The sequence below is a fragment of the Dermacentor variabilis genome, chromosome 4 (assembly GCF_050947875.1).
Source record: "Dermacentor variabilis isolate Ectoservices chromosome 4, ASM5094787v1, whole genome shotgun sequence".
In the NCBI taxonomy this organism is placed as follows: domain Eukaryota; kingdom Metazoa; phylum Arthropoda; class Arachnida; order Ixodida; family Ixodidae; genus Dermacentor; species Dermacentor variabilis.
This window is the reverse complement of record NC_134571.1, coordinates 80,394,473-80,414,275: the sequence shown is the minus strand read 5'-3', so window position 1 is coordinate 80,414,275 and position 19,803 is coordinate 80,394,473. Positions and strand designations below refer to the sequence as shown.

Genomic DNA, 19,803 nt, shown 5'->3' with positions numbered 1-19,803 from the left:
CTTTGCTTACCTATCCTATTTCTCTCCTCTCGTTTGCACCACTTTTATCGAGCGGTTATCACCCAGTAGCGAAGCGAAAACAATAGCTGCAGTGTTTGAGGAACACCGACCTCAGCAATCGACGGTATACACCTGCGGTGCACCTCGGCAAAGTTCATTTTCTCCTTGTTTTCCTCTCTTTGTCCCCCCTTTCCCTCAACTTCTGTGTACGGGGTAGCAAACCGGAAGCTCGTCTGATGGGCCTTCTTGCCTTTGCTCTCGTTGCTTTTTTTTCAATCCCTCTCTCTCTACGTCGGTAGCTCGTATCTAACTTCACGGCTATGGTGTAATCGTTTTGTCTGGCATCCATCGAACACATCATGATCGCATTTTTTGCAGCTGAAGAAGTTCAAACCTACCGAACTCCTGAAAGCAATTTAGATTATGTTCATGTGATCAACTTATTTTTAAGAATTTGCAGAATATTGCGAAATTAAAAATGGAGCACCAATTTTATTACTATACAACTCGGAAATAAAATGTACATTGCAATTCTGTTCACTATAGCTATGGGAAAATCCAAAGCGCATAATATTGATGTATTATACCGCTCTGAATATGCTACTAATTTGTGAGCACGATCATTTCGGACCTTGTGCAGACGGTTTAGTATTTTGGCATCAGCTGCAAACTACTGTAGCATATTATTGTACCTTAACCAATCTGAGAGATCTGTACCTCTTGCTAATCTAAGAGCTGTACCTCTTGCAGTTACATCTATTTTTGGTGCATAGTTACAGAGCTGTAAACACTGTGCATCAATTTCTATGTTATACTACCTAGTTTAGCGTTTCCTCTTGAATGTACGCCCAGTGGTCATAAAAACTCAGAAGAGGAAGCTAAGAAAGTAATGCGGACAAAAGCCCATCGCAACAAATAAATCTTTCTTTGTGTCTCTCTTCAAATTAAGAAATATTGTTCGAATTAATGAAGCTTTCGTCTGATTAAAAAAATTCTCCGCTGCAGGACCGTACGAGGTTCGCATTTCTTCCGAGCATCGCCCCCTCCTCTTCTGTTATTAACGTAAGCAATAAATTCGGGACAAAAAGGTAAAATCGATCGATCCAACTAGCAAATTTTTATTCATGGCTTTCCCAAAATTTTCGCCGCAGTAGCAACTAGAGCCGACCCTACAGGCTTTGTTTACTGTATCGGATCCTGGCGAAAGGGCGCTTGTGTTTTCGAGGAATCTCCTCATGTTGCTCCTCCATTTTATTGACTGGACAATGTTACATGCTTCTGATCCTGATAGAGACTTGCAAGCTTCGCCTTCTAATTACCGTTCATTAACACACAGCAGGCGGTGACCTAGATGGCGATTTCGATTCACGGACCCACGTGCTATTTCCGGCATTGTCGAGGGCTGTCCCCCTTCATTAGCGCAGCCGGCAACGTGCTGGAGTGTTTTTCACCCGCAAACTGGGATACTCGAGAGGCAAAAAATAAAAGTGCAGACACAACAAAGTTCATTAGTACACATGGTACAATGTAGAAATGAAGGCTTCACCATTTCAGTTTGCGATCACCGACACTGTAAGCGGCGACCCGTAAAGATTTTTTCTGATTTCGTTTACCTCATCTAGGTGGAGCATAAAACGTACGATTATAAATGCACGCTTAACGAGAGAAGCTCCCCAAATCTGAGTTCTAGCTTAGTAATGCTTGGTATGACCAGCTTATTATCTAAAGGTGTCTGCACGCGCCGTAAGATGCGTCGGGGTGTTCGTAATAGCTTCCGAGATATGCGCCTTTTTTTCAGCGCCTGAAACAAGGGATTCGTAAACACGAACCAAAAGGAAAAAAATAAATAACATCGCAATGTTATCCGGGATCTGTGTTTTTATTCTGCAATTGACAAAATCGGTTTCTAAGCGCAAGTCTAGAAAAGAATGAAAAGATAAGGTCGGTATCGAATGTAAAGAAGAGGCACCTCATGCCAGGATAGAGCTTATAAGGTGTTGCTAATTTACGCTGTGGACGTGCTTCGGTAAAGGAAATGTCCAAGTAAAATTGCATGGTGGGGTTCAACGTTTCCTAGCAACACATAGAGACGTCGCAGTGAGAGGCTATTTCCGATGTCCTGGCATCCTTTAAAGGCCCCGCACCGGATTTGGGCATTGCAAACATACAAGCGTGGCACACAGGTTGCGTGGTGGCAGTTTTTAAAAAAAATCTAGTGTTTTACGTGCCAGAACCACGATATGATTTCAGGCATGCCGAGACACTCCGAAATAATTTTGGCCAACTGGGATTCCTTAACGTGCACCGATTACATGGTGCACGGGAGTTCTCTTTCCCTTGCTTTTCTTTTTTTTTTTGCATCACGCCCTCATCGAAATGCGGCCACCAAGCTGGATACTTGATCCCGTGCCCTCGAGCTCAGTACCTCAACGCCAAAGCCACTACACCACCACGGCGTGTGCGGCGGCAAACATGTCTGCAAAGTGCCAAACGGTTGCCACGGAGCGAAAACGATTTAACCTTCAAACAGAAGCCCGGCCGTCCTTTGTCACGAGCGAGCCCCACTTCCACTCATTTATTCAAGGTCACACACACAAATGCATCTACGTAATTAAGATGAACTACCTGCAAGGTAACCGATTTTGGCACTTGAGTGCGGCAAATCATCCAATGCAGATGGCGCAATACCGCCAATGAGACTGCGGCACGCAGCAAGAAAATAAGGAAAAAGAATGAAGGAAGGAAGAGCGGAGACAGATCCACTGAAGGAAGGAAAGGAAGGGACGTTAACCAGTTTAGCTCAACCGGTTTGCTACCCTACACATGGGAGCGGGATGGGGGGGGGGATGAAAGATGGGGACAGAAAGATGGATCCACTGAAACGTACACGCAACTAATGGGGAAGAGATTTATGCATCGTTAGGCGTTAATTTCGACAAAAGAGAAGAAAAACTTTATTCGGTACTTACCTGTTAGTCCAAGGTAATTTCAACATTAAAGCAATTAAAGCGGTTTGCTTAACCAGTCCGAAATGTTCAGATCATTGGGCGAGCTCGATTTACCTATTTAACAGGGAGAGGCGGGCTAGTTGGTGTTCCATATTGGAATGCATCATGTAACAGCGCAAACGACAACGGACGAAGCAGGAAACACACAGGACAAGCACGGAACTTCAAGAACTTGAAGTTCCGCGCTTGCCCTGTGTGTTTCCTTCTTCGCCCGTTGTCGTTTGCGCGGTCACACAGTGCATTCCAATGTCGGTATACATATAGCCTGTGCTGCAGCTAACGCGATAGCATTCTTCTTATAGACTTGTAACCCTACTGTGATATTTATTTTTAGAGCGAAGCAGTGGAGGGCTACACTTCCCCCAGGATCGTGTCCGTCTGTCCGACACAACTCTCGCCCCTTCTCCTCCGGCGTCCGCGTAGGGCGCCACCTTTTTTGCGAAGTTTCTTGCGAATGCGCTGTCGCTCTCAATCTAATCTAGGTATCTCGGAAAAAAAATATAATGAAATTGGCCACTAAGATGATTCTAACTATCGCCGAGTTTCATTTACTTGTCACGATTAGTTAGTTCACTGTTGCGTTGTAAACATTACATAATTCCCGTCTGCTGTCAATGCATGGCCGTCTACGGAGAGGGTATGGTTACAGAAAACGGCTGTAACTCTTCTTTTATCGAAAGTATCCCGAAACAAATTATGCCATAATTAGCCGTTAAGACGTCTCTAACATTACGCCAAGTGTCATCTACTTTCATAATTACGTACATCACACTAAAGTTCTAAATATTGTGGAATTCCCGTATGCCATGCGGCGGTACTTGCACATGTCACTACATCACGAAAGAATAAGAATAAATCACTCCACAGTCAAAAGATGTATTCGTTGTCTGTGCCGTTCAATAATAATAATAATAATAATAATAATAATAATAATAATAATAATAATAATAATAATAATAATAATAATAATAATAATAATAATAATCTACCTGCTGAAGCGGTGCACCACTGCATTCATTCATCGTTCAAGACATTCATTGAAGATATGATCTAAATATGCCCACCCCTTATGTAAAACCCCAAATGTGGTATTTGAGGTACAAATAAATGAACAAATAAATAAATAATGGTGGTGGTGACGACGACGACGACGATTATTATTATTATTATTATTATTATTATTATTATTATTATTATTATTATTATTATTATTATTATTATTATTATTATTATTATTATTATTATTATTATTATTATTATTATTATTATAGTAATACCTATATATACGTAGATGCGGCGATTGAGGTATAACACCACAGCTTCGCTGCTCGTCTTAGCGGAAGGGCTGAATATTTTTGTTGTTCTTTTAGTTCAAACAGATTCTTTAAAGTTCACATCGAGCATTTAGCTCGATTCGTCCTGTTCAGGTGCATTACCTGGAGATTCGAAGATTAATGCACGAGAAATCCCAACTTCCTGATTTCGAAAGGTTGAGTTATTAACTATTTACTTCTATTTATGACACTTCTTGGGATTTCGAAATCAATACCGAACACCAGTCGCGTACGCATAGCAGAAGCCTGAGGATCAGCACAACTGTCGAGGTCTAACGCGCTACTTAAGTGCATCAGCGTTCCAGTTAGCTTTCTCAAAAACCTCCAGTGTAGCATTTGGGGAGATCTTAACTGCAGCGCGTATATAGAGTTTTCCGCAGATATCGGAAATAGATATCTTGGAAATTGAGAAGCCCTGCTTAAGTTTCCCAATATTAGCCTGTGTGCTAAAGCGAATAGCTAGAACTTGAGTATTAAATACATTGATTTATTTACCCGTATTTTCGTCTCTTCAACAAATTCACCATATACTGGAGAGCAGTGCTGTGTTTGAAAAGTGCTCCATATTAGAAAAAAGATAACCTACAGAAAGAAGAAACGAATTAGGTGGTATTATGTTTCGCTACTTTCCTTATTATTCCTATCGTAATTATTTTAACATACTGCCATTTTAAATTTGCAGTTCTAACTTCCTTATTCTTAAAATTGCATATACATTTGAATTTATATCGTCTCACAGCTCAATTACGCAAAACTCTTTTGTTCGCAGGCGTATCTTTTTAATAACTGCTTATCATTATATTTTAGCTGAACATGCAGCTATACTCGATTATTGGCCCATTCCCCATTATGGGTACTCACCATGTTTTGAACACCGTTTATAGAAGCTTTATAAACGGTGGTTTTGAGTGCACAACAATAACAACATGCTCGGCTAATATTGTCAGCATCTATAGTGTCCCAGCTAACGTTGGCAGAGATGTTCATCAACAACAACAAAAATTTAAAACAGAAGGTGCAAGACACAATTATAAAACCTGCGCTGCTCGGTCGTCAGCCCTACCGGAGCTCTTATAATTGTATCTTGCAGGAGGCCCGGAGTGTGGCCTTGGTTCCCTTGGGACTAATAAATGTTATTTCTCTCTCTCTCTCAATATCTCTTGCACCTTGTGCTTTTCGCAGCTTGGCTAACGTTGACTGGGGCACGCGGTGTTACATAGCGTCTCTCGCTTACGCTGCTGTTCCACATCGCCGGAGTTCTTCGCCGGAGCAGACGGTGAGTCCAGCAATGCTACACAACTCGAAAGTGAGCAGGGAGCAAAGTGGGAGGGCATTTTTGTCTCCTTCTGATGCCCGGATGCCGGTCGCGATTGATCCTAGATGAGAAATACGTGCTAGCCGGATCGAAACATTCCTTTGGGGGCAGTTTGCAGCTGGCTTTACGCGGGCCACAGTTCTCGGTAGGCACGTCTGCAACCCACGCGTCTTCTCGCAGTCTTCGCTGCCGGATAAATTACCCGAAGAAAACGCCACGAAAAGTACGCGGCTCTTAACCGTAGACGCAGTGCGTATGCTTCGGCTGCTTGGGAGTAGCATCACTGGCCGTGCAAAAGCCACGCAATGCGCACCCCGTCTTTTTCTATCTGTGTTCCACATGCGCAAAGCAGATTGCCTCACATTACCACTGCCCACGAGGCCCTCGGCCCGGATTCTCTGCGCTAAGCTCGAGTGCCCAGAGCTTCGTCCATTATACGGACTTGTCGTTGTCGTCTCTGCGGCGTTCAACTTACGTTTATTCTTCCTCACCTTCAAGTTTTATTCTCACCTTCAAGTGTGTGTGTGTGTGTGTGTGTGTGTGTGTGTGTGTGTGTGTGTGTGTGTGTGTGTGTGTGTGTGTGTGTGTGTGTGTGTGTGTGTGTGTGTGTGTGTGTGTGTGTGTGTGTGTGTGCGTGCGTGCGTGCGTGCGTGCGTGCGTGCGTGTGTGTGTGTGTGTGTGTGTGTGTGTGTGTGTGCGCGTGTGTGTGTGTGTGTGTGTGTGTGTGTGTGTGTGTGTGTGTGTGTGTGTGTGTGTGTGTGTGTGTGTGTGTGTGTGTGTGTGTGTGTGTGTGTGTGTGTGTGTGTGTGTGTGTGTGTGTGTGTGTGTGTGTGTGTGTGTGTGTGTGTGTGTGTGTGTGTGTGTGTGTGTGTGTGTGTGTGTGTGTGTGTGTGTGTGTGTGTGTGTGTGTGTGTGTGTGTGTGTGTGTGTGTGTGTGTGTGTGTGTGTGTGTGTGTGTGTGTGTGTGTGTGTGTGTGTGTGTGTGTGTGTGTGTGTGTGTGTGTGTGTGTGTGTGTGTGTGTGTGTGTGTGTGTGTGTGTGTGTGTGTGTGTGTGTGTGTGTGTGTGTGTGTGTGTGTGTGTGTGTGTGTGTGTGTGTGTGTGTGTGTGTGTGTGTGTGTGTGTGTGTGTGTGTGTGTGTGTGTGTGTGTGTGTGTGTGTGTGTGTGTGTGTGTGTGTGTGTGTGTGTGTGTGTGTGTGTGTGTGTGTGTGTGTGTGTGTGTGTGTGTGTGTGTGTGTGTGTGTGTGTGTGTGTGTGTGTGTGTGTGTGTGTGTGTGTGTGTGTGTGTGTGTGTGTGTGTGTGTGTGTGTGTGTGTGTGTGTGTGTGTGTGTGTGTGTGTGTGTGTGTGTGTGTGTGTGTGTGTGTGTGTGTGTGTGTGTGTGTGTGTGTGTGTGTGTGTGTGTGTGTGTGTGTGTGTGTGTGTGTGTGTGTGTGTGTGTGTGTGTGTGTGTGTGTGTGTGTGTGTGTGTGTGTGTGTGTGTGTGTGTGTGTGTGTGTGTGTGTGTGTGTGTGTGTGTGTGTGTGTGTGTGTGTGTGTGTGTGTGTGTGTGTGTGTGTGTGTGTGTGTGTGTGTGTGTGTGTGTGTGCGCGCGCGTGCGTGTGCGCGTGCGTGCATGCGTGCGTGCGTGCGTGCGTGTGGTGCCTACATTATATATAAACAGTTCTCATAAATTGACAAAGACACCTCTCCCAGGAAAAAAACATAATGTAGAAAAATAGGAAAGGGCTTTGTTGTCCAATACTCATTGCAAGAAAACTTCTCTTTACTGTCTATAGGACGCCTTGGCCATTTATTAAATTTTAGGCTCACGGGCTCATCGCCTTCGAGGGACTATGAATCGCCCGGGCACAAGCCTAATTATTTAAAAATCCTATTTCATTCCTTCCGCAAAAGAAGCGCTGAAAGCCCGCTTTCTCTTTCTGTGATTCTATCTCGTTTCTTTTTTACTTCTCAATCCCCTCGAAAGAGCAAATCTAAATGTTCTCACTGTGCCGTCATGTTTAAAAGCATCCGCATTTAAAAGCACCAAGGAAATGAGGGACAAGAAAATGAGCCTGAGAGAACTGCGCAAATCCGACTCGGAGCTCTTTAAATCATTCAAAAAATTCTGAGCAGACTGGATGGCCGCCACTCCACGATTCATAGAGGCCGCGAATAATTGGAATGTCCCGCGGACATCGGCCGTGAATTCTTCCAATTTGGTTCCCGCTGACGCCGGACACGTCGCCGTGTGGAGCGCGATATTTCTTGAGCGGTCGGCCATCGTCGTCGGGCGAGCTCAGCATATGGCGATGACTTGGCCACTCGCTTTTGTTAATGCATTATGCATTCGACGCCAACTCACGAATATACGGCCAACCATCCGCCTGCGTTCCTGTCGTTATCTCGCGTCCCTTTCCTTTCTTCACTGTCATCTGTGCGCGTTAGGGGAAAAGTATCAGAAAAACCCATTTCTGGGAGGTGTATATTAATTATGAAAAAAGCCCGCCAGAGTAGTTACGTGGCTACGGCGTCCTGCTGTTAAATAACGAGGTCAAGGCTACGATGCCCAGTAGCGGCGGTCGCATTCTTACTTGATGAAACGGAAAAGAAGGCTCGTGTATTTGTGTGGTGGCGTAGCAACAGGGCGGGGTTAGCCTGCGTGCTTGGCTGTCGCTTATTCTATCCGAGAATTCCTTACACTGTTATACTTACACTATTCCTTGCACTATTAGCCATCGGTGTTTCACCAAACGTTCATCAAATCGAGGTCTTGGAGTAAGGCGATCAACATGCGTCGAACTCATTTCCTTAATACTACAGTTACATCAAGAAACACTATGCGTTCAAATCCCATGTTCGTAAAAACCATCTTTTCTTTTCTTTTTTTCTTGTTTTGTAGACCATGAAGGAAAGGTTTTATCTCCTCTTAAAATGGTGGACACAACCAGACGTAGTGTTCCCGATCATCAATTGCACCACATTTGTTCGCGTAGTGGGGAAGCAGATGTTTCAGCCTTATACAACCTTGTATGTGTGTAGGCGGAGGCGGTTATAACTAGATACAGGAATGCAGGTTCTTAGCGAGTAAGTTCTTTCACAACACGAGTTTGGTGTAAAGGTTTGTAGAACGTCCGAAATTTTTTACGGTTTGCGTCCTTCATACGCTGTAGGTTCTTCCGAACTCTTCACCTTTCGGACATAATTCAGGACTTTGCGCGAGACCATAAGCTTTCCTATTACCTCCAATTGCAACGTTAAATGGAACCCATTGAAATTTCACATTGATACACTTCTTTCTGAGATTTTTATTCAGCGCCAGAGATTGCTTTGCAAGTATGTCACCAGGCAGGCTATATGACATAGTCGTTGTAGGGCTGACTTGGGGTTTGTGAGTGATACGTCATCTTGCGGAAAATAGGACCTTTAGGTTTTAGCAGAGCAGTGGTGATTGTTGCTCTTTCAGCAGCTGCAGACGAACCTGAATAATTCAGTAGTTCAGATCATGCAAACCAAGAGAAGCCATGCACAATGCAGCCGCGCAGCTGTCAACATCTACGTACGCTGACCTGTCTCTGTAAATTTGCTCATAGTTCTAATGTACGCTGTCGAAAAAAATGCAATTCTGAAGTCGTACGTGCCAAAATCACGATATGATTGTGATACACGACGTACTGGAGAGCTTCATATTAATTTTGACCACTTTGGGTGCCTTGAACGTGCACCCAAACCACGGTAGGGAGCGTTCGTGCATTCCACCCTCGTCGGCACACGATACAATTAACTGAAGCCTTACTGCGGAAACATTTCATATACTTTTCACTGAAGTTTCGGCTATCACAGGTATGACCACTCGTTCTCGCCTCCGTTTTCAGCACACATATAGGAGTTAGCCTATGAAAATGTTCATCACCTTCCCCAAGTGTCGGCGTCATTGTTCAGCGCACAATCGGCATCTGCGTAAAAGAAGCACATCACCTAACGTCATCACGGAAAGGAAAGGAAATAGACGGCGAGTGTAGCGAAAGCATATGCTATATACAAAAGAAGGTCTTCGCAACGTTAGTCGGGGCAGCACCATCAGTTTTGCGACGCCTGAGAAATAGGGGCAGCAGCCAAAGGCGGGAGTGCAGAAAGCCGCTTTGCGTTTTCCCGCTTGATTCATCCGCTCCTGAGTCAAGAGAATGTTCGGAGTGAACCCACACCTTCTCCTAACGCATACGAAATTTCGCACCGAATCCGGAGCCGTCATTAAAAATTGAGACACCCATCTCCGTGTTCATTTTTTATCCTTCTTCTCAGACTGTCGTGGCATAAAAACTAGATCGAAACTAGGAAAATAAAATGGAGCTGAAAAGACACGGTCGCGCGAGCATGCATGCTCGATTCGCTTTAAACGCGGCACTCGCAACTTTTTTTCTCCCATGGAACCAGAAGCGGTGAGGCGCCAGTGGCCGTATCACGTTCAGGAATCAGGTTACTTGGAGCTTCTCTTTTAATGACGGTGTGTTTGTGTGTTTCTTTCTTTTTTTCTCCCCGCTTCCGCGCGTTGGTCTCGTTTAAGCTAGCTTTCAATTCCGCAAAAAAAAAAAGGACGTGGCGGGAGTGTCACAGAGAGTCGTCGGAACGCAAAATTGAAATCTGGAAATGCCCGGATTGAGGACGCAAATAATTGAACGAGGCGCACTACACGTTACTCTTTTTTTTTCTTTCGCCATTTGTTTTTTTTTTCTGCAAAGACGGCATTCAGATTTACCAAAGCGAGGGAAGAGATCCCGCTTTGCAGAATGTCATTGTGATTCAGCAAAGCGGTCTCGGGTGAGGCAGAAATGGAGTTCAGGCGTTTTCGGGCCACGCTTGCATTTACAATGGCATTCTTGAACATATGACGCTTCAAGGATTCAACCTTTACTTCCCAGATAAAATTAGCTCAATGCGGATGTTTTCGTAACGCGAAAACAGAGGTAAGGACGGGCTTGATAGAATGGCCGTTCTCTACATTGTCACGGCAAATGAGCTTATGCGAAATAACAAACTCGTGAGAGAAATACGACAGTTGCGTGAAAAGCAAGTCGGAAAATACGATGTGAAAATAGTAAGTATGCTGTAAAAATGCGTGTAAAATATCGCAATCCCTTCACAAGACTAAAACACCGAAGTTCCCAAGAACAGTGCGACAACATTCGCTGAAAGTGAGAAAATAAGTACGAGCAGAAACTGTAGGTTATTGTGCGTTGCGAAGTGTTTAACGTTACCACGCACGAATTTCAAGAAACTAAGCAGAAGGCAAATAATCCTCAGAGCGCATTGTCTGCCGATGTTTTATGGTAGTGAGAAAACATATTCCAACGGGAGCATTTTGCAGCGTAGACTGTTATGGGCTAATTGCAATAGCCATTTCAGTTTGCGGTGGTGTCCGCCGCCGCCGATGTCCGTTGTAGCTATCGCGGGGTATTATAAAAAAAAAAGAATACCCAGTTCCCGGCGGGACGTGGGAGTCAGCTACTCTACCACTGAGCCACGCCAGCTTTTTTTTTTTTCTTTATTTCCAGCTTGGCTACAAGCCTCAAAGACGTACTTAAAAGGATTAAAAATACGTGGATATACCGGAAAACGTTAAAAAATTTTTCTTCAAGCTTCACACGGGAGCTTTGCTTGTTAAAACGTGGTTAGAGGAAAGAGGGATTTATGTGCCATGGGGAAGCAGATGCTTTCCGTGCAACAAAACTGAAACGATCGAACATTTTTTCATTGATTGTAATAATGCCATATTCTTTTGGGATATATTACAGAAACTTTTAAGATAGACCTACCCCTCAATCCACATGGCATTCGTTATTTACCACCTGGACGCGATTTTGAACAGATGGATGTTATCTTTTTACTTGGGTTGCACGCAGTCTGGCGTAGCCCGTCGGCATATAGGCATTGTGATGTTAAAGGCCGACCTGGGTATGAATATTTTGTGAAAATGGTTGTGAAGGTACGTGACGTGCACAAGACGAATGTCCGTGAAGCAGCTGTGGTGTCAGTGCTTAATACTTGAACCCATATAAAACGAGTGTGATCTATGATCACTGAGCCACGCCAGCGCTTGCTAGCGTACCACAGAAATATGCCCCATAAAGGCGTAATAGCGCGTGGGGGGACATGCAATGTCACATGCGCGCCGTGTAGCGTCAATGCGTGCACATCGTGCTTTGCAGTTGCATATTATTACACCTGATAGAATTCCATGTAGCTGATACACAGGTAGCGGTACAAAGCAGTTAAGGAAACTTAGGGAAGAAAAAAGAAGTGTAAAGGGATAAGGAATAAAAATCCAGGAATATTGAGAAAGCACCGCAATTGTATTCCTAAGACACGATTGCTCTTGCATATGGTCATTATTCGGGTAATTTTTGAGCGGATGGCTTTATTTTTGACGATGTGTGAGCGGCCGCCAGGTCACACGCAACGCACTCCCGACAACAAGCCGGCGTATCTGACGTCACATCTACCTTCAAGCAGCGACGGGGCGAACTGACCGGTTGCGCGCTGTTTTGTTTTCCCCGCGTTGCGCCGTGCGCAATGCCAAGTTCTAGTGAGTGTGATGGCACAGAGCGGAGGTTATGAGTTTGATGAGCGGCCTACTAAATGACCACACACGATAACGGCATATGCGTACGATCGGTCCACGCCATCTAGCGACAATGACGACGACCCGCCGCAGCAGAGCCCCTCCGCGGTGCCGAGGGAGCCTTCACCAGCAACGTGGTAAGTGTTTACGCATGTGCATTGCATGGACGCGCGTACACCTTGAGAGATCAGGGGAGGCATCGTACGTGGAAACCAGATGTAAGTGCGGTTTGTTTGGAATCGGACTGCTGGTACGATCTGTTGGGAACTCGGCGCTGACGCCCGTGGTTGTACCTGGGTCGCAAGCCCCAAGGGTAGCGTTGGCCTGGCGGCCTGGGGTACAACTGGAAGCATCCGAAGGTCCCGGCAAAGCATGAGTCGACTGGTAACAACGAAACAACTTGTTTATTTTAACATCGCAAAGAGTTGGTGGTCAGGTTTGACCGAAGTAGAGAGACGGGAGAGCACTTCACTCAACAGAAGAAATCGGAGCCCTCCTTTTGGCGTCCGGGGGCAGCTGTTTTTATACTCTCGCAGTTGAGGGCAAGAAGGAACCCCTCAAAAGACGAGCACGTGAATGTACAATGGGCTAATGGTGACGCACACTGTCGTAGCGATGCCGTAGCACCATGTCGAGCACGATCTCGTAGCACCCTGTCGTGGCGCTGCCGGTCGGACACAATGACTGTAATGAGAGGATGGTCCCTGCTTTGGCATCGCCTGTTTCGGGCATAATGACTGGAACGAGATCCCTGCTTTGGCATCGCCTGTTTCGGGCACAATGACTGGAATGAGATCCCTGCTTTGGCATCGCCTGTTTCGGGCACAATGACTGGAATGCGAGGATGATCCCTAGGCGGTCGCATCGCCGCAGTCGCGCCTGGAAACACCTGGCGATGAGTGTTGCGGCGACGACGATCGGGCCAAAATGTCTGCCGCCCCGCCGCAGTCGCGCCGGCAAAACCACGTGTCGCAGGCGAAACGCAACAGACCGCCCCGCCGGGGGAAGGAGATCCCGATGGACAGGGGACTGCATCCGCTGTCCGGAGGGATGTCGCTCGATGATGCTCATAACCGAAGTCGGGCGTCCCTCGACGTTTCTTGAGCGCAGCGCACAGAGAAGGCCTCGTTCTCTCGTTCAGGTTCGCACAGGACACTGCAAAGTGACTTCGGGAGAGTTCACATTTTTGTTCTCGTTCCCGGCAAGCGTTAGAACTACGCTGAAACTCAACCGCTCAGTCAGCAAGCACGGCACAACCCTCACTAAGCCCTGCCAGGCTCTTTCCCCTTTTTATACCACTGCCTAGTTCCTTACAGTAGTCTAGCATCACTCAGAACGCGTCCACAAATTGGAAAATTGCACTAGAAAGCATATCATCACTTTGAAACACTAAACAAAAGCAATATGTTAAAAAAAAATCCTGCCTCAGGAAGAAAACATCAGTAACAAACAATTTTGAGGCTGATTCCTACGTTAGGGGCTTCGACTTAAGCCATCGGCGTTACCGTTGAGACTCCCCTTTTTGTAACGTACCTCAAAGGAATATTGTTGTAAAGCGAGGCTCCAGCGCAGGAGGCGGCCATTTTTGGGAGAGATGGTCTGCAGCCATTGGAGAGGGCAGTGATCCGTCTCAATGATAAACCTCGAGCCGGCTAGATAGCATGACAATTTCTGAACGGCCCACACGAGACACGCACACTCTTTCTCGGTGGCGCTATACGCCTGCTCACGACTGGTCAGCTTACGACTAGCATACAGGACGGGGTGTTCTACTTCTCCATTTTCCCGTTGGCACAGTACAACGCCCATGCCTCGCTCACTAGCATCGCACTGAACAATGAACCCTTTTGTATAGTCTGGCGATCGTAGCACAGGCTGGCTTGTTAGGGCACTCTTTAGGGCGCTAAAAGCTCTTTCCTTGGTCTCGTCCCAGACGACTGTTTGAGGCTCTGTCTTTCTTAGAGCATCCGTCAGGGGAGCCGCGATATCAGAGTACCTAGGGATGTACCTCTGATAGTAGCCGGCGACACCCAAGAACGACCGAATATCGGTCTTGGTGCGCGGTTGCGGAAAGTCTCGCACAGCGGCCACTTTTATTTCAGAGGGGCGGCGACGACCCTGACCAATCACGTGACCGAGGTAGACAACCTCGGCCTGTGCTAACTGGCACTTAGGAGCCTTGACTGTCAAGCCCGCTTCGCGCAGGCGGGTTAGCACTGCCCGCAAGTGTGTCATATGCTCAGACCAGGATGCGGAGAATATCGCTACGTCGTCTAGATACGGTAAAGCGAATTCTTGCTGTCCCCGCAACACTTTATCCATGAGACTTGAAAAACAGTATGGCGCGTTCTTCAAACCAAAACTCAACACTTTAGGACGGAATGTTCCCATTGGTGAAATGAACGCCGCATACCTACTAGCCTCTTCTGTAAGTGGAACCTGCCAATAACCCCTGACAAGATCTAGGGTGGAAATAAACTGAGCGCTACTAACTTTCTCAAGGCGCTCCTCGATGTTAGGGATCGGATAAATTTGATCCTTAGTGATGGAATTAAGCCTGCGGTAGTCGACGCAAGGACGAGGTTCCTTGCCCGGTACCTCAACTAAAATCAAAGGGGAGGTATAATCACTCTCACCTGCCTCAATAACACCGAGCTGTAGCATTTTCTTTACCTCAGCCTCCATAATATCGCTCTGGCGGGGTGACACCCGATACGCCTTGGATCGTACTGGCTCTGTGGAGGTAAGTTCTATATCATGAGTAAGTACAGAAGTCCTACCAGGCCTCTCAGAGAACAGACCTTGAAACTCTTGTAATAGCTGGTGTAGTTCGGTTTTCTGCTCGGGCGACAGCGGTGCTTTACTGATAAGGTCACTAATGACTTGACCGGTGTCTTCCCTGTTCGTCACTGAGCCTAGTCCTGGAAGCTCGACCGGAAGCTCTTCAGGAACGTTTACCATCATGCACACCACTGCTTCCCTTTGTCTATAAGGTTTGAGCAGATTACAGTGGTAAACTTGCTGTGCTTTCCGCTTTCCTGGCAGACTTACCACGTAGTTAACGTCCGACAGTTTCTGAACAATTCGTGCTGGGCCCTCCCACTGCACGTCTAGTTTGTTGTTTAGCGATGTGCGCAATATCATGACCTCATCGCCAACCTCAAAACGACGGGCCCTGGCTGTCCGATCATAATAAACCTTGGCCCTCTGCTGGGCCTTTGTCATTGCTTCACCTGACAACTCCTGTGCCCTTCTTAAGCGTTCGAGGAGCTTAAGCACGTACTCCACCACGACTGGGTCGTCGCCCCTACCTTCCCATGATTCTCGAAGCATGCGAAGCGGAGATCGAAGCGAGCGACCGTACACCAGTTCAGCTGGCGAAAACCCCGTAGCCGCATGCGGCGCGGTTCTTAAAGCAAACATCACCCCAGGCAGACACAGCTCCCAGTCAGTTCGATGTTCAAAACACAACGCTCTCAACACGCGCTTCATGACGGAGTGGAGCTTCTCAACGGAATTCGACTGTGGGTGGTACACTGAGCTGTGTAACAGCTTTACCCCACACCTTTCGAGAAAAGTTGTCGTCAAAGCGCTAGTAAACACTGTGCCCTGATCTGATTGAATTTCTGCGGGAAAACCAACTCGCGCAAATATGGACAGTAGTGCATTGACTATCTCCACTGAGCTGAGTTCTTTAAGCGGCACTGCTTCAGGGAACTTTGTCGCTGGGCAGATCACAGTCAAAATGTGTCTGTACCCTGTGGCTGTTACCGGCAGAGGTCCCACAGTATCAATAACGAGCCGTCTAAAAGGCTCCGTAATGATAGGTACCAATTTCAACGGCGCCCTCGATTTGTCCCCTGGTTTGCCCACCCGCTGACAAGTGTCACATGTCCTCACGAAATGGTCTGCGTCCCGAAAACACCCTGGCCAATAGTACTCTTGCAAGAGACGGTCCTTAGTTTTCTTAACTCCTAGGTGTCCGGACCACGAACCCCCGTGTGACAAGCGCAACAGATCCTGACGATAGCATTGAGGCACGACCAGCTGATCGAACTCCACTCCTCTGCGGTCTAGATACTTCCGGTACAGGACTCCACCCCTTTCCACAAAACGCGCAGTTTTCCTGGCGATACCTTCTTTGACATTGCAGCGCACGTTTTCCAGGCTGCCATCCTTTTTTTGCTCGGCTATCAAAGCCGTCCGGCTGACTTTTAGCAACCTATCAAGTCCGTCTGACGTAGGCGCGATGAGCAAATCAGTAGATAGCTCTTCTAACTTTCCCGTGTCGGGCGTTTCCTCTCCAGTATCTGGCGCCTTTAACGTTACAGACTCAAGTTTATTCAGTTCGGGCGTGCTCGGCATATCAGCTTGCTGCGCCTCTGACCCTTTTTCGTTGTTTGATAACGTCGGCCCCGCAACTACCGCCTTTGCAGCGAGCTCCCGAACCTTCGACCTGGTTAAGGCCTGAACACTAGCTTCACCAAACAAAAGCCCCTTCTCGCGCAGGAGGTGATCGGACCTGTTTGAAAATAGGTACGGGTACTGGGGTGGCAGCATAGATGACACTGCCGCCTCCGTCTCAAGCGCTCCGAAAGGTCCTTCAATAAGCACCTTTGCTACTGGCAGACACACGCTATGAGCTTCCACGGCTTGCTTGATCCACGCGCACTCGCCCGTGAACATATGGGGTTCTACGTAAGATGGGTGAACTACATCCATAGTAGCTGCGGAATCGCGAAGCACTCGGCACTCTTTCCCGTTCACGAGGAGGTCTCGCATATAAGGCTCGAGAAGCTTCATGTTCTCGTCAGTGCTGCCTATTGAAAAAAACACAACTTTTGGTGTTGTTTCCGGACACTGCGCTGAAAAGTGACCCGGCTTCTGGCACGTATAACACAAGCGCGCTCGCCTCATCTCGAACCGCTTTCTGCGTTTGGCTGCCGCCGTCTCTTTACGTTTGGTCGGACTGCTTTCGCTCGCATCCGCACTACGCGTGTCCCCCTTTGCTCTCATGGGTGTGAACTTCGGCCTCTCGAACTTCGAGCCAAATTCACCCTTTTGACCATCCTTAGCTCCGCGAGCCCGACGCGTCACAAACTCCTCGGCTAGCTCAGCGGCTTTAGCCACCGTACTCACGTCTGGCCTATCCAAGACCCAGTATCGCACGTTCTCCGGTAACCGACTATAAAACTGTTCTAGCCCGAAACACTGCAGAACTTTATCGTGGTCACCAAACGCTTTCTCTTCTTTGAGCCACTCCTGCATGTTCGACATAAGCCTATACGCAAACTCTGTATATGACTCACTTCTGCCTTTCTCATTTTCCCGAAACTTCCGACGGAACGCCTCCGCAGACAGCCGGTACTTTTTTAGCAGACTCGATTTCACTTTGTCGAAATCCTCTGCCTCCTCTCTTTCCAAGCGAGCGACTACGTCGGCCGCCTCGCCGGGTAACAAAGTGAGCAAGCGCTGTGGCCACGTTTCCCGAGAGAACCCCTGCTTCTCGCACGTTCGCTCAAAGTTAACCAGGAACAAACCAATGTCCTCTCCAAGCTTAAACGGCCGCATCAGGTCAGTCATTTTGAACAATACGCGTTCTCCTGCACCGTGTGCCTGACTTCCATTACGAGCGCGTTCCATCTCTACCTCGAGACGCTTCATTTCCAAAGCGTGTTCGCGCTCTTCTTTTTTCTCTTGTTGCTCTCGCTCTTTCTGTTCTTTAAGTTCACGCTCTTCTTTTTCTTTTTGCTCTTTAAGTTCGCGCTCCTGTCTTTTTGACCTCTCCTCGATAGTCTCAAGGCATTCCGACAGCTCGTCATCCTCAGCCTCTAACTCAAGAATAGCCTTTAGCAGTTCTGGTTTTCTGAGTTTGTCCGAGACATCCAGACCCAACTCTCTTGCAAGCTCCAACAATTTCGGTTTGCGCAACGACTTCAAATCCATGGCTGCTCTGAATGCTGCTTTCTCTACTGCTTACTATTGTCTTGCCGCAAACTAACCCGGCAGCAACGACAACCACAATTACCAGCTCTGTTTCTGACACTAACAAAAGCCTGGCAAAGCTCAGAAGAAGAAAGTCCCGCACTCACCAAACCTCGCAGGCAGGAATTCCGCGCAGTCGTTCCGCTGCAGGCAACCAGTCGTCACACAGGGCTCGTTGCACTGCTCCCGGATCGTCGTTGAGCTGCTCAGCATACAGTCAACTGCATCTCTTCGCTGCTGGCCTCCGTTGTCGCGATCTCACCGCTGGCAGACAGTTGTTTGAAGTCGGAGGCGATCCCACCGCTGCCACCAGATGTTTGGAATCGGACTGCTGGTACGATCTGTTGGGAACTCGGCGCTGACGCCCGTGGTTGTACCTGGGTCGCAAGCCCCAAGGGTAGCGTTGGCCTGGCGGCCTGGGGTACAACTGGAAGCATCCGAAGGTCCCGGCAAAGCATGAGTCGACTGGTAACAACGAAACAACTTGTTTATTTTAACATCGCAAAGAGTTGGTGGTCAGGTTTGACCGAAGTAGAGAGACGGGAGAGCACTTCACTCAACAGAAGAAATCGGAGCCCTCCTTTTGGCGTCCGGGGGCAGCTGTTTTTATACTCTCGCAGTTGAGGGCAAGAAGGAACCCCTCAAAAGACGAGCACGTGAATGTACAATGGGCTAATGGTGACGCACACTGTCGTAGCGATGCCGTAGCACCATGTCGAGCACGATCTCGTAGCACCCTGTCGTGGCGCTGCCGGTCGGACACAATGACTGTAATGAGAGGATGGTCCCTGCTTTGGCATCGCCTGTTTCGGGCATAATGACTGGAACGAGATCCCTGCTTTGGCATCGCCTGTTTCGGGCACAATGACTGGAATGAGATCCCTGCTTTGGCATCGCCTGTTTCGGGCACAATGACTGGAATGCGAGGATGATCCCTAGGCGGTCGCATCGCCGCAGTCGCGCCTGGAAACACCTGGCGATGAGTGTTGCGGCGACGACGATCGGGCCAAAATGTCTGCCGCCCCGCCGCAGTCGCGCCGGCAAAACCACGTGTCGCAGGCGAAACGCAACAGGTTCCTGCGGCTCGGGTCGCAACCTTGCGCCTGTCACGAACGACAAAGCGAAACGGGAGGCGCACGCCTCATTGGCAGTGTTGCATCCGTGGCAGTGCGCCCAGCGTGATCAAGTCACGCACCATTTTGTCATGTTTGGTTTCAGCAGAGCGAGGACGCTTGTGCCTCGGACTATGCACTCTCGGACAACGTGGGGAAATTACTCTGCGTTCTGCTCAAAGCTGCTTCCTCCGCCCACTGGGCTGTATATGTTATGGCACCGATGCTAGCGCGTAAAACACTGAGGAACGAAGTTTTATGCACGGCCTCCAGGACTGGCACACAAGGAACAAGGAACACAAGTGGTGAGCAGGTACCTTAGCTCAGCACATTCCTTCTGCGCTAGCTAACACGCCCGCTCCCCCGTTGTTTCATCGCAGCAGGTGCTCCTTCCCTAGGCGGGATCGAGATGACACCACCAGTATCATGCAGGCGATGTCTTTTTTTGT

At 47.8% G+C, this 19,803-nt stretch overlaps 1 protein-coding gene across 1 annotated transcript in view; it reads right to left on the bottom strand.

The window, feature by feature from the left end:
• LOC142577840 (guanylate cyclase soluble subunit beta-1-like) overlaps positions 1–19,803 on the bottom strand; it is a 59,275-nt gene that overhangs the window by 22,077 nt on the left and 17,395 nt on the right. The gene's annotated exons all lie outside the window — the stretch shown is intronic.